Source organism: Protopterus annectens, chromosome 10.part0 (genome assembly GCF_019279795.1).
Source record: "Protopterus annectens isolate FY-2018-M chromosome 10.part0, PAN1.0, whole genome shotgun sequence".
Classification (NCBI taxonomy): domain Eukaryota; kingdom Metazoa; phylum Chordata; order Ceratodontiformes; family Protopteridae; genus Protopterus; species Protopterus annectens.
The window spans coordinates 1,456,857,668-1,456,872,978 of NC_056744.1; the positions used below are offsets into that span (position 1 = coordinate 1,456,857,668).

The following is a 15,311-nucleotide window of genomic DNA, read 5'->3' on the forward strand; positions in this document are numbered from 1 at the left end:
CACACACACACACACACACACACACACACACACACACACACACACACACACACACACACCACATGCTTCTTACCCGTCTTTGAGTTGACACCACATCCCCAATGTCTCTTCTTATTTTTTTGCCCCTGTCTATGTAAATTACGGATCTTTACTGTCATTAATTACAGCATACATTAGAGTTTATTATCCTTAATGTTCATAAAGTGCAGTCTGATGCTAGAACAGTTGTTCTCTTAAGTTTTTATGTGTCTCCCAGTAATATTTTAAAAAAATATTCCTAGTGTTGTCTAGTGTTCCTTCTGGCTTTATCCAGAAGCTTCCCACTATCTGGATACATACACAGCCGTTGCTCTTCTTTATCTGACCACGGTTTTACAGGATGCTCCTGCTTTTGCCTGTTATAGCGGCCCTGTGCCTTCTAACTGACAAACTGTTGTAGTCATTAAATACAGGTAGAGATTAGAGTTTTATCCTTCACATCATAAAAAAAAGCTCTTCTTGCACTAAATGATTAGTTTGCATAGTGGATTACTAGTCCTGTTCTTTGTGCCAAAGGTGCAAACTTTGAAACATTTTTTCTACTGTTGCTTTATTTTTTAAAACAATTAGACATACATTTGCACAACCCTTGGGGTCTGAAGGTTGTGCAGAGAACTACTATCGTCTGTGTAAGGTGACAGAGTATGTGGTTTGAGTCTTTTTAGTGCCTTTACAGTGCGATATATAGAGTAGCCGCTGTGTCTAGTGTTTGTTTCTGACCCACGTTGTCTTATTGTTATATGTGTCTTTAAGGTCCACCATGAAGAGTCTCCCTGGTGTCTGCTGTTTCCCTTTCCCACATCATCTTTCTTTTTATAAGTGCCTTTAAGGCATTCATTGAAGAGTTTCCTGTGTATTTAGTGTTTTCCCTTACTCACTTCACCTTCCTTTCTTTCTTATAAGTGCTTTAAGGCATTCATTGAAGAGTTTCCTGAGTATCTAGTGTTTTCCCTTACTCGCTTCACCTTCCTCTCTTTCTTATAAGTGCCTGTAAGGCATGCTATCTCTCTTGCCTTATGGTGGCACAAAGGACTAATATACAAGGACACAGTATGGTGGTTACAATGTTTGAAACATTTTGGTGTCTTTAGGGTATGCCATATAGAGTATCCTACTGTCTAGTTTTACCCAGTTGACCTACATTATCTTTATTTTTGTTTTTTAAGTGCCTTTCAGGCACGTTATGCAGAGAATCTGTGGTGTCTGGAATAAACCACCCGACCCGCATCTTTTGTAAATGCTGCTTAGGCCCAATATTAAAGAGCTATCTCTGGTGGCTAGTGTTTCCCCTGACCCAATGTTGCAGGATTTGCTTTGTTAGTGTAGGGGAGTGTGGAGGTATGATAGCTCCCGGCTCCAGCAACACACACACACACACACACACACACACACACACACACACATACACACACACACACACACACACACACACACACACACACACACACACACACACACACACACACACACACACACACACACACACACACACACACACACACAGCCCCCAATCTGGTCATACTCACAGACACTCTCACCCATTCACCCATACATGTGCATGCACACACACACACACACCTACACTATCCCCTAACTAACCAGCACGTACCTTTACTGTGATGGATGAACACAAGCTTTTGAGCATAGTCATTAACACATGTGGCCATGACCAGCCAAGGTTCTTTTTGCAGCCAAGCAATTCTTTGCCTTGTGAAGCTGTATAAATGCCTTACCACATTCAGCTACAGGGAGACCACTGAGTGCCTCCTTAGCCTTTACCACGGCTGCACAGACAGCCCACTGCAGTGCTGCACATCCTTCTACTAAAGCACCGTGGTAGGGCTGTCTCGGAATACGAAATGATACCACTAAGTGTAGCCTTGTGTATACTTTGTAGCAACTTTCTGAAGCAGGGCTTTTGTGTTGTAGGAACCGAAGGTCCTTGATATTCTAGAGTGGAAATGTATCCATCCTTATCATAATCTTCCAAACTATGTATGCCATGCTGTACAGATTTAAAAAAAAAAAGAAAATAAAAATATTTTGTGCAGTAAAATTTTCTAGAATTTACATTGTATAGAAGTACTGCTATAGTTACCATTGTTTATTGTTTTTTTACAGAATGACTGCTTGGCAAATAGGTTTTCACCAAGTCTCTTATTTTTTTTTCTTTTTTTACTTTTTTTCTGCAGTATTAAAAAGCTGTATGTTAAGAAGCATGCACTCTGTCTGGGAGGAGTGTGTGCATGTGCTTGAAGGTTATATTTAATAAGTTAGTGCTGGTATGCATTGTCAGAAATACTGGCATACATCTCTGTTGTGCTTGCTGGTTTGTACAGACCCTATCACACGTGTGAACTGGATTCCCCTCGCCTGTGGTCCAGTATATTTTGAAGTAGAAATAGTAGAACACTAATCACACAAATTGTTATTTTTATTTTCTCATTTCCTTGCATTGCATTTAATATAGGCATTTAGCAAGTCAGCTAGTCTCTGTACATTTATTCTAACTGGTAATTGTTTACCTTTTAACAAGCAGTTGTATTCAAGCTCATGTAACATTACATGTGTTTCATAACATTGTTTGGCTTCAGTTGGTGTGGTATTTGTAAGTATTCATCACAAGAAGAAGCAGTAATCTGTATTTATAAAAAGGCTGTTCTTTGTGTTTCATTTTGTAGGAAGACTCTTCTTAAAGTTCTGTGCTCCTTCAGGTAGGTAATTTCTTTAAAATACTATAATTTCATACCTTTCCTACTAATCAGAATCCTTAATCTTAATAACTCTCATTTTTTGTTGTTTTAATTTTTTTATAAGCCAGATATATAGACCCATATATATATATATATATATATATATATATATATATATATATATATATATATATATATATATATATATATATATATATATATATATATATATAGATAGGTCTACCTGATAACACCGACACGCCAAAACAAGGAAAATGAAATAACAGACACGAAAAAACGACAAAAAAAGAAAGTTCAAAAATACGTAATTTCAGATGCCCAACAAACCAAAATCCCGACAATCAACAAAACAAATACCTTTCCCGAAAAACACACACACAACACAAGCACACCAAAACCTTACAAACCTACACTAAACCTTACATACACAACTATCTATGCACTAACCTTAACCCAAACCCTAAGGTCCATCACTATCGCACACTTACATTACCTGCACCCTAACCCTAACTCACTTAATCCGCCCTTATTCCTAAAGTCCGTAACCATCGCACTCTTACCTTACCCGCACCCTAACCCTAACTCACTTAACCTGCCCCTAAACCTAAAGTCCGTCAATATCGCACACTTACCTGACACGCACCCTACCCTAACACCCGTCACTATCACACACTTACCTTACCCACACCCTGACCTTAACGTCTGTCCCTATCGCACACTTACCTTAACATGTCGGTGTTCTCAGCGTCGGGATTCTCAACTATCTGTCTTCTCCATTGTCGATCTTTGTGCACTGTCGGCATTTTCAGGTAGACCCATATGTATGTATATATATATATATATCCTGGATATGTGCCAGCACTGGCACCTATCTAACTTCAGACGTACAGGTTTGCTATACTGCATTCCTAGAACTTAGGTTTATGTGCATCCTGAGGTGCCTAGCAGCACTGGCAAATATCCAACTTTGCCTTATTGCTATGTTTCATTCAGATTGGAGAGGTTTGCCATTTGTCTTCTAACTTAAAATGAGTGGTTATTGGCACTGATTAAAATGCTTTAAAGGAAATAACTATTTCCTTAATTGTTCTTTGTTAACCCACCCCTATCCCATATGAGGGTCCTAACAGGGAAAACCGCCTTACAGTATATTTTCCAGCACCCAATGGGCCAGGTATACTGCCATTGTGACACCTGGGGAAGAACTGCAAAGAGGTCCCCTAAGCCAGAGCTGTATGAATTACCACCTTAACAGGTATGCCATGACTTGGACCCTCTGAGCCACTATCTTCAATATACACATTTGACCACATCTTAAAATTGCTCATCATTTCTCTTTTTTATTTTCAAATGGAAGCCGTTCCCTATCTTGGTACATCTAATATTCAGCTATGACCTTATTCAGGATGTCAAAGTCAAAGAAAACGTTATTGTCGTTCAGAACTACACAGCAGTGTAGCTGAATGAATTACAGTGCCTCATTCTCATGCAGGAAACAGTTGTGTATATAGACAGAGAAAAATTAATAAAATATCACAGTCAAATTTTAAAAAGTAGCAATTTGTAAGTAAAGTAGGACAGCAGTGACCCACACCCATCCCAGAACAGGAGACAAGGAAGACAAGGAACAATATGAAGGTAATATTGTCAAAGTAAAATTGAAACAATAGCATAGGATGTAAACTGAGTAATATAAGTAAAATATCAAAACCCCACCACAGTGCCACCCTAAAACATATAAATACCCAGTTTGGAACAGTAGTAAAGGCAGTCATGTTTGCAACAGCTGGCACCCCTTACACACCCTCCAGTGTGGGTGCTTTACCAATACACATCTTATCTCTGCATATACTACTTAAGCTGCACAGATTCGGAGTAAAATGAGATGTTTAAGTAAAAAAAAAAAAAAAAGCCAAAAACACTAACTCTGTTCTCTGAGTTGTATAATTTTGGAAACTGAATTAAGCGCATCGTGAGACAAAGCAAAATCATATTTTCCAAGAAGTCAGCAGCATTAACGGTGCATTAAAACATTTATATCACCATAGCTATCAACAGAACAGTGAACAAGAAAGTGTAGTGATCACTTTATTCCTCTTCTGACATTGATAATGGTGGCCAGGCCACGGTATCCTATATGAACAGTGATTTGCATAAATATTGTAACCCAAAGTGATCTGTCATTAGTTTATATCTTCTAAGTTCACAATAGTGATAAGATCACTGCTTTGTTCATGTTATGATAGGTAGCAGATATTTAACTTTATTCAGCCTACCCTGAGCTTCATTTCCTGTAAGGCAGGGTAATTCCTACCTTACAGGATAATTCCCAGGATAATTCCCATAAAGATAACAACACTCATCAAGGCAAATTGGCAAATAAGGGGAAAATTAGGGCAAGCAAAGCCAACTTTGAGGTTAAGAAATCCTCTCAGGTGAAAGATAACCATAAGACCTTACAGCTATGTCAGAAACTTCAAGGGCATCCCACAGCAATGTGCTGAAGTGGTGGTTAATGGTGCCATATTCACCAGGTTTAGAGATAAAGCAAATCTGTTAGTGGACAAATTCAGTTCCAGCTTTACTCCCCTCTCACAATGCTCTCAAATACAAACCCTCCAACTATAACTAGGGATCATGTACTGGTTGAACTCTCTAAATCCAAGAACAAGTAGGGATGCCACCTTTTCAAATGCCCAAAGTGGGACATTTTTTGTAGAAGCATGACGTTTTGCAGGACAAAACATTCTCACTGCCAGTGCAAGGGACAGAACTTCACTTTTTGCCAAAATAAAAGCTTGTTTTTGTAGCATTTTAATTGCTTATGCTATTTCTTATAACATCTAGGTGTTTCAGATGAAAAATAACTAACTGTTTTATACACTTATTAAAAAATTAGGAAATATTTTTTCTCCTAAAATCTTAGGACATTTGTAATTTTTTAGTTTTTTCACAGAACACAACTGCCCAAAGAGGGAGTGTTCCTCACAAAGTGGGACAGGTGGTAACCCTAAAGAACAAGGCCTCAATGGGCCCTGATAACATCCCAGGATGCCTCCTAAATAGTCTAAAATATGACTTATCAGGACGCCTGCCATCATTATTTAACTATAGCCTTAAAACAGGCTTTGTGCCACATGAATGAAGAACAGCAATGGTCATACCTCTTCATAAAGGAAGACCTTTAACAAATACAGAAAATTACAGACCCATTTGGCTGAGTAGTCTTATTTGTCAAGCCATGTAAAGAATTATCGTGTAAATTATCAACAAAGACATAGGAGACATCAAGGCACTGGATCCATTCCAGTTTGACTTTGTCAAAGGAAGGTCATGCTTACTGACTCTGGTAGATTTTTTTGAAAAAGATCACTAAGGCAATGGATGAAGAGAATGTGTGCATACTACTTACCTAGATCTGGATAAGGCATTTGATAAAATATTCCACTCAGAAATTGTCAACAAATTTACAGAACTAGGTGTAAACCCATTTATAACACACTGGATAGCTAGCTGGCTCACTGATAGGACCCAGTTGGTTAGAATTGGTGAGGCCACCTCCACAACGAGGGCAGTCAGCAATGGAGTCCCCCAGGGTTCATACTAGGCCCACTCCTCCTTGGCATCTATTTCTCAGATGTCAAAGCCAATGTCAAAGTGCAAGAGATTGCAAACTGGGAGCAGTCATTGAATCCCCTAAGACAAGAACACCTTGGAGGAAGGTCTAGTACAGACAAACGGATAGTGCAAAGCCATGGCTTAAAACTCAATACCAAGAAATGCATTATAGCACCTTTTATGGGAAGTCTACCACTCCGGGTAACTACATCATTAATAAAACACCCTTAAGAGTTGAATTATTAGTGTCAGGGATATTGGAGCTCATACAGATAGTAAGATAGCCTTCAAACAACATGTGTCCAAAGTAGTAAGAAAATCCTTCTGTGTTGCTCAACTTATAAGCAAAGGCATGGTATCTAGTCCAGACAGGTCATCATACCACTATACTTAGCCTTCATCAAGCCTATCATAGAGTATAATTCACCCTTTGGTATGTTCCTTATCAGTCACATGCAGCAAATGGAGCACCCACAAAGGTTCCTTATGAAATGAATACAAAGAGTAAGCACAATGTTCTTCCCTGAACACCTGAAAGCCCTATGTCTTTACTTGATATCATAAAGACTTCTGAGAGGTGATCTTTGCCTGGCATACAAATCATCCATAGACCCTGTAAGATGAATCTTTTGCACATCTGCAAAACAAACAGATTCACAACTACAAGATTAAAAGACTTAATTGTGCTTGCAACGTAAACAGGACATGTTTGACAGAGACATGTTTCTCAAAGAATTCCCATTTTCTAGAACAGGCTCCCCATCCATGTGAAGCAGAGTTCCTCCCTATCCCTATTTAAGCACAGCTTAGACCAATGAAAGGGTAATCAGAAAGTCAGTAAATACCACCTATAAATCGAATATAAATCAAATTTGTGGGTCACACTTGGTTACACGACTAGGTCTTTAAGGGCCCCAGTCATAGTTAGCCTAGTATACACCTATGAACCTATGAATGGATTTCATAAACATTTCTTGTATGTTTTCTTTTGCATCCCCCCTCCTCTAACTGTTAAATGCCAAGTGTTTTAATATGATGACCTTACACCATAATTTTATATTGGAAAACATTATGTTATCTTTTCTTGACCTAGTGTAGCTGTTGATGATTTCAGATTTCCTAACTGCCTCAGTATTAAATATCATGGAGTGATTGTTGAAACATACCTGTCTATAATGACATATGCTAGGTTTAACTCTTTATGATGTCATAACAGTGATGTCATTACATACTGGTTGGCATTGATGTTTGGTATTATTGTTGTTAAAGTGCATCATTCTACATCTATTTTGATTAAACTGAGGCAGTTTTAATGGGCAAAGCATCAGGCTCATTGACGAAGTTCTGAAGACTTTGTTTAGTATACATTTTCACTAATGAGTAGAAACTGAAAAAATGTGCACAGACTGGGATAAATATGCTGTTGGAAAAGCAAAATCTAAATGTAAAACAAAACGGCCAACAGAATAATACACTAGCTGAAGATAAAAACGTATTTTATTACCAAACAAATAAAATAGGTAAGCACTTTCACTTTTGCTTCAAAAGACCATATTCACAGAGAAAAGAGCAACCTTTACTTATAGGCAATCCAATTACTAAGCAACCAATCACATGCTAAGGCTCACAGTTAAAGGTGAAAGACATAATAAAACCACAGCTTATGTAAAATTGTATACATATCTGCAGAAACTGTATACAGAAAAGATGCATTCAAAGAGAAATTCAACATGCAGAAAAACATCAATGTCATAAAACAAACAGAGACAAAAATATAAAAACAAAAGTAAGCAAAAAATATAAGAAATATACAAAAATATAAAAAGAAAAAAGTCTTAGGAGTTAAAAGAGTTTTTTATATTTTGTTGTGTGTTATTCCATTGGTCATTTTGTTTTATATTTTCACCAATGCTTATCACCTTAAGTGTTCATGTACTTCACTATCAAGATGTTGGTCACTGCTGAAATAGCTCCACAAAACAGATTAAGTAACAGAGTTCAGATGTGATGCCTCTTGTACTTATTTGAACAAACAATAATTCAGTGGCCTTTTTCCATACTGTATGCACGCCTTCTTTCCATAAAACTACTTACTTTTCCATCATATTACAGTGCACATAAGCAATAATGTCAAAAGTTGGTTTATCATTAGTGATCAGAAGGCCTGCATCAAAGACACTGTGAATGTATTTCAGAAATATAATAGGGGCATTGGGATAAATAAAAGATTTACTGTAGGTGGTTTGATGACTAACAGTATGTCCAGCCTTTTGTAAACTATTAGACTCTATATGTTAGAGTGTACTGGTGTCCCATGTGTTACTCACAGCCCTGTTTGGCAGCTACTGGGATGACCCCATCAAATGCAGGCTCTCTACAATACACCTTCCAAATAAAATCCTTTCTTGGATGCCTGCTTAGTTATTCATCTGGAACCAGAATACTTCCCATCATTAACAGTTCTTTTCAGTATGTGGTAATGTTGTGTGCCAGTTCACTTACACCACTGTTCAGTAAAATACTGTGTAGACTTTTAGTCTCCCTTCACTTGCACTCTTTCAGTATGTAGGGGTACTAGTTGGGTTTCTCACCTTACATGTTGACTTAGGTGATCGTTGACAGTGCTCACAACAACGTCCATAGTAGATGGTATAGTCCTTTCTGCACTACTTAGATGTCATTATCTGCAGGTTTGTTCCCACTATTTCAGACCCTTCACAGTAGCGCAGTGGGAACTGGGTGAGATGCATCACTCAGAGGGGGTGCTGGTGTGGATCTTCTCTTACAGGTCAGTACAGGAGGTCACCAGGAGCTTTGTTATCCCTGTCATTTACAGCCCTAATTATTATTTGGTGGATAAAGGTACAGTTCCACAGCCCTGATTATTGTGACAGTGGGTGAGAGTGAGGTAGTGTCATCCACCGTTCTAATTATTGTACTAGGGCATAATGGTGTGGTCCCATCATCTACATCACAGATTATTTTTATATCGGTGGTTAAGAGTGGGATCTCGTTATTCACAGCCCTGATTATTATGTCAGTGGGTAAGGGTTTGGCACTATAATTCACAGCCCTGATTATTATATCAATGGCTAACAGTGTGGTCCCATCATCCACATCTGATTATTTTTATATCAGTGGCCAACGGTGTGTCACCATCATCCACATCACTGATTATTTTTATATCAGTGGCTAATGGTGTGTTGCCATCATCCACATCACTGATTATTTTTATATCAGTGGCTAACGGTGTGTTACCATCATCCACATCACTGATTATTTTTATATCAGTGGCTAATGGTGTGCTTCCATCATTAACATCCATGATAATTTTTATATCATTGAGTAAGGGTGGGGTTCCATCATCCACATTAATGATTATTTTTATATCAGTCGTGTCATCTCATCATTCTCAGACTTGATCATTGTACCACTGGGTAATGGTGTGATCCCATCACTGGTTATTTTTATATCAGTGGTTAATAGCGAGATCTCATCATTCACAGCCATGATTATTATATCAGTGGATAATGGTGTGGTCCAATCATCCGCATCACTGACTATTTTTATATCGGTGTTCAGTGGTGTGGTACCACCATCCACATCACTGATTATTTTTATATCAGTGGTTAAGAGTGGGATATCACTATTCACAGCCCTGATTATTATATCAGTGAATAATGGTGTAGTCCCATCATCCACATCACTGTTATTTTTATATCATTGAGTAAAGGTGGGGTTCCATCATCCACATCACTGATTATTTTTATATCACTGAGTAAGGATGGGGTTCCATCATCCACATCACTGATTATTTTTATATCAGTGGTTAAGAGTGGGATATCATTATTCACAGCCCTGATTATTATGTCAGTGGGTAAGGGTTTGGCCCTATAATTCACCACCCTGATTACTATATCAGGGGATAATGGTGTGGTCCCGTTATCCACATCACTGACTATTTTTATTTCAGTGGCTAACGGTGTGGTATCATCATCCACATCACTGATTATTTTTATATCAGTGGTTAATAGTGTGGTCCCATCATTAACATCCATGATCATTTTTATATCATTGAGTAAGGGTGGAGTTCCATCATCCACATCAGTGATTTTTTTTATATCAGTCATGTGATCTCATCATACTCAGCCTTGATTATTGTACCATTGGTTCATGGTGTGACCCCCATCATCCACATCACTGATTATTTTTATATCAGTGGTTAATAGTGTAATTCCATCATTCACAGCTCTGATTATTATGTGAATGGATAAGGGTTTGGCCCTGTCATTCATAGCCTTATATGCAATCATAAACAACAATCCCTTCCTTAATCAGCAAAATATCTATGGGTATTTTTTTTATTCTATTTTATTTTATTCATTTATTTGGGTAAAACAAATAAGCTCAATTAACTGCTAATTTACTGTTTGAAATTACAATTTATGTGCATTTTCATGCATGTGACACAGAATTGTACCAGATGAGGTGCAGTGCAGAAACTTGTAAATAAATTCCTTAATTAGGTACTGATTTAATTTATCTTAGCTGAAACTCAGTCTCTTTTACCTCATCTCTCCTGTCTCCTGAGAAAACAACCAGGACCATGACATCTTTCATACTTAGCCATTAAATCTGAATGATGCACAATGCTGTGGGAACACTAGTGTGAAAGACTGCCACAGGCTACTTTTTAATTAAGCTTTGCCTAACTTGCATTCAGAGTAAGTACATATCCCAAGAAATTAAGATGAGGGTGTCATGTCACTCCAGTGGTAGTGTCCCATATCAGTGAACAAAAGCTTATTGATAAGCATCAGCACTGCTCAGATTCAGTAAGTAAAAGCATATTACACGGCAAGAAGATGACAGCAACATGACATCACTGTGTAATGTCCCATACAACCAGACAAAGGTTTTCTGATTTGCATTAACATGGTTCTCCTTCTCACCTCTCCCAAGCTCAGGAAAATGCCACTGTCTTATTGGCCACATTGACAGGCACACACTGTTCCTCCTCTCCAAAATAAAAAAAATCTCAAGAAAAAAATAAAATAATAGTGGTGCTTGTAAGTACCAACAGATGGTATCAGCATTTACATTTAGAAACTCAAATGTCTGAATTGCTGTCCACCAGTAAAAGGAGGACAATTATCATCCCACTAATACTCTTTGTGGAAGGTGAGGGGGTGGAGCAGAAATCGGAACTGTCCTACTGGAATCAGGGCAGGTGGCAACCTTAATGCAAAGAGAATGAGCATCATGTTGGTCAGAACTCCTGTGAATTTTCCAGCCTCAGTTTGTGAAGTGGTAATATGTTGTGGAAATGAGGATTAAAATGGAAGCACTGCAGAAGCATGAGAGCTGAAACTGTTATTTCCTAATGATCTACATGGAAAGAGTATTCTCACTTCTGAATGCTAGTACTTCAGATTATCTACCTTCTCCTAAGGTACAAAGACATTGGTGTTTGTTAAGTGTGTTCAACAAGTGTTTGGGGTGCAGTTCTCCACCTTCTGGATGCAAATACATTTTTAATAAATTTTCAATATCAATTTGTAATGTAAACCACACTTTAGTGGTCACCTTCATGGAATTCATTATTCAGGGTCTCATATTACTGTCATGTATCCCATTAGAGTAAGGTGGACTTCCTTTGTTATTCTGTCAGAAAAAAAGGTAGTGAGCACCTGTAACTAGGACATATGAGTTTAAGGGGATTAGAATTCTGCTTTATGACATGTGGGGTACCAAAGAAACCCAGAAAGTTTATAGTTACTGTACATTAGTGAAGCATATGCACAAGTTGAGGTATGCTTTATTATGACCCCATAACACAGAGCTCTGTTGGTTATTCCAGTGACCACTAGTGTGGGATCAGTCACAAGACCTGTTCAGTCCATTAGCTGTTGGCATGGGCCTGTAACTCACAGCCCTGCTCATTCAGGGCAGGAGGTCTTGCTGTGATGAACCAAGAACCAAATACACCTTGGAAAACACACTGTATTTTAATCATTCTGAAGGAGTCTATTGTTATACTCTGACGAAAGTGCTAAATTGGATTGTATTACAAAGTTTTGTGTTTTATCACAACTTTCGTGTTTTGATATTATTGTGGTGATTTTATACTGGTTCCAGTGTGTTTTCCAAGGTCCTGTTGTGACTTCCATCATTCACAGTTCAGCTCAGAAAGCCAGTAGATGACCACATAAACTGATTTATGAAACATTATGTCACAAAACATTTCTTCTGGGCACAGCAAATAGATGCTTACAACCTGACTACAGTCTAAACCGAGGTACATTTATTTTATTTATTTATTTTTTAATGCCATGAAACAGACTGCACAAAGAACTGGAAATCACATTAAGCATATTACCATGTGTCCCCCAGAAAACACTGCCATCTTGTGGCTAAATATATTATTACACATAACTGAAATATACACAAACAAACTAGTTGTTACTGTGTTGCTATATATATATATATATATATATATATATATATATATATATATATATATATATATATATATATATATATAAAAACACCCCCACTCAACAACTACTACTTTAGTCAACCCCATTTGTAATCTAAAAATCTACAAACTTGTTTACTCTGAGTGGCTTTGCCATAGCATCAGCAATCATTTTATCAGTTTCACAATATAAAAGCACAATCACTTTTTGTTCAACCAAGTCATGAATGTAATGGTGTCTGACATCAATATGCTTGGTTCTTGCATTGATCTTCTCACTGGTTGCAAGCTTGCTGCATCCCTGATTGTCCTCATATAAGACCATAGGCTGAGACACTGGTTCTCCTTCAAGTAACTGTTGCAACTAAATGCCTTCTCGACTGACATAGGCAGCAGAGATATATTCTGCCTCTGTAGAAGACACCACCACTGAGATCTGTTTATTCCTGGACCAGGATATAGGACTGTTTCCTAATTTGAGCAAGTAACCACATGTAGATATTCATGTGTTGAGGTAATCCGCCCAATCAGAGTCCACATATTCTGTGAGGTTATCAATTGCTGACAACTTTAAACTCAAGCACTTCTTTTGTGTACAGAAGTTCCCCCAGTGCTTGTCTGTACTGCTCATTAGATGGTAGAAGATCTTAGTCTCCATCCAACTTTGGATAAGCTATGTGAATAGGCATGCTCACTCCTTTACCCTCAGCTATGTTGAAATGTTGAAGAACTGAATCAATTTTTGCCCTCTGGTTCAAAAGAAAACTGACGCTTTCCTCACACCATATGTTAATTCCTAGGTAGTATGTAACCTCACCAAGATCTTTAGTCTCAAACTGCTTATTGAGCACTATTATTACTTTGCAATTTCATCATTCCTTTTCTAAGCAATGATCAAGTCATCCACATAGACTATCAGATGCATCCATTCAGCATCTATATGTTTAGAGTATAGGCATGGGTCGAATTTGCTTCACATGAATCCTTCATCTAGCAGAACTTTGTTTACTTTTGAGTTCCATGCTCCAGCCGCTTGCTTAAGACCATACAGGGATTGTTGCAGTTTGCAAACAAGATTCTCCACTTCTCACATATTCTTCTGGCTGTGACATGTATTATGTCCATTCAGAAAAGCTGTCTTGATATTGTGATGTTTCACAATAATTTTTTGTAAAGCCACCACTGTCATTAGTGTTCTGAAAGTCCTTTGTCTGGCAACTGGAGCAAAAGTAGCTTCATAGTCTTTCCCAAATTTTTGTGAGTATACCTTTGCAACTAACCTTGCCTTGTACCTACAAACTTTCCCTTCAGAGTCACTTTTCGCTTTAAAAACCCATTTACATTAGATTGCATGTTTACCTTGAGGTAGCTTTGAAAGTGTCCATGTCTGGATTTCATTGAGTGTTGTCATCTATTCATCAGCAGCTCTAATCCACATTTGCTTCTCATGCGGTGGTAGTTTTTGCATCTCTCTTCACATGAACCTGGCTCAGCCTGAACTGCTGTGCGAGCCATATAAGACAAACGTTTAAGTAGAACACCTTTATTGCTTCTTGATGATTTCCTGACTGAAGTCATTTGTAGTTCAGTGCCTTTTTATCAGTTTTTGAATTGTCTGCAATAATTTCTCTTTCTGTATAGCTTTGTTCTTGTTTTTCTTGTGACATGGATGTGAATTTTTCCCCAGACTGAACAGTTTGCTTTGGTTCTTGAAAGTTTGAACACACAGAACTTTCATTAAAAATCACACTTCTGCTGTTATCTTATTTGCATCTGAATGTAGAATTCTTTATCTTTTTTGAGACTCTCTGTAACCCACAAGTACACCTTCCTTTGCACATGGATCCCATTCTGTATGTTTTTCCTTTGGAATGTGCACATAGGTTTTACTTCCAAAATTGTTGATGTGTCTCAGATCTGGTTTCTTTCAGTTCCATATGGAGTTTTCTCTGTTGTTTTTCCTGGCAAGCAATTTTGGCGATAGCATGCAGTCATGATAGCCTCTCCCCAATATGTGGCTGGTATAACAGCATCGAAAAGCATGCTCCTTCCACTCTCACAGAGAGTCCAATTCATTCTCTCTGCAAACCCGTTTTGTTCTTGTTTATATGGTACAGTGGTCTGGAACATAATTCTATGTTTTCCGAGAATGGCCTGTGTTGTGCTACTTGTATATTCAGACCTGTTGCCTGTATATAGCACTCTGGGCCAAATTTATTACTTATTTGCGCTAGTTATGGTTCTAACTTTGCTGGCACTTCTTCCTTGTTGTGCAACAGGTACATTGTGATGTAACACGAGTAATCATCAGTGAAACTAAGAAAATACCTCTTCTTTCCTGGAATTTTCACTTTATTCAGCTGCTTTTACTGTAATTGTGTTCTTTATACTTTATCACCTTCTCTGTGCTGTGTGCTCTCAAGTGTTCAAGTGCTTCTATCCTGCTGCATTTATTACTGCTT

At 37.9% G+C, this 15,311-nt stretch overlaps 1 long non-coding RNA gene across 1 annotated transcript in view; it reads left to right on the forward strand.

Moving 5' to 3' along the window:
* LOC122812845 overlaps positions 1 to 15,311 on the forward strand; it is a 73,066-nt gene that overhangs the window by 43,649 nt on the left and 14,106 nt on the right. Inside the window, exon 3 of the long non-coding RNA XR_006366589.1 lies at positions 2,721 to 2,753. This is a non-coding gene — a long non-coding RNA (uncharacterized LOC122812845). The remainder of the gene's footprint in view (positions 1 to 2,720; positions 2,754 to 15,311) is intronic.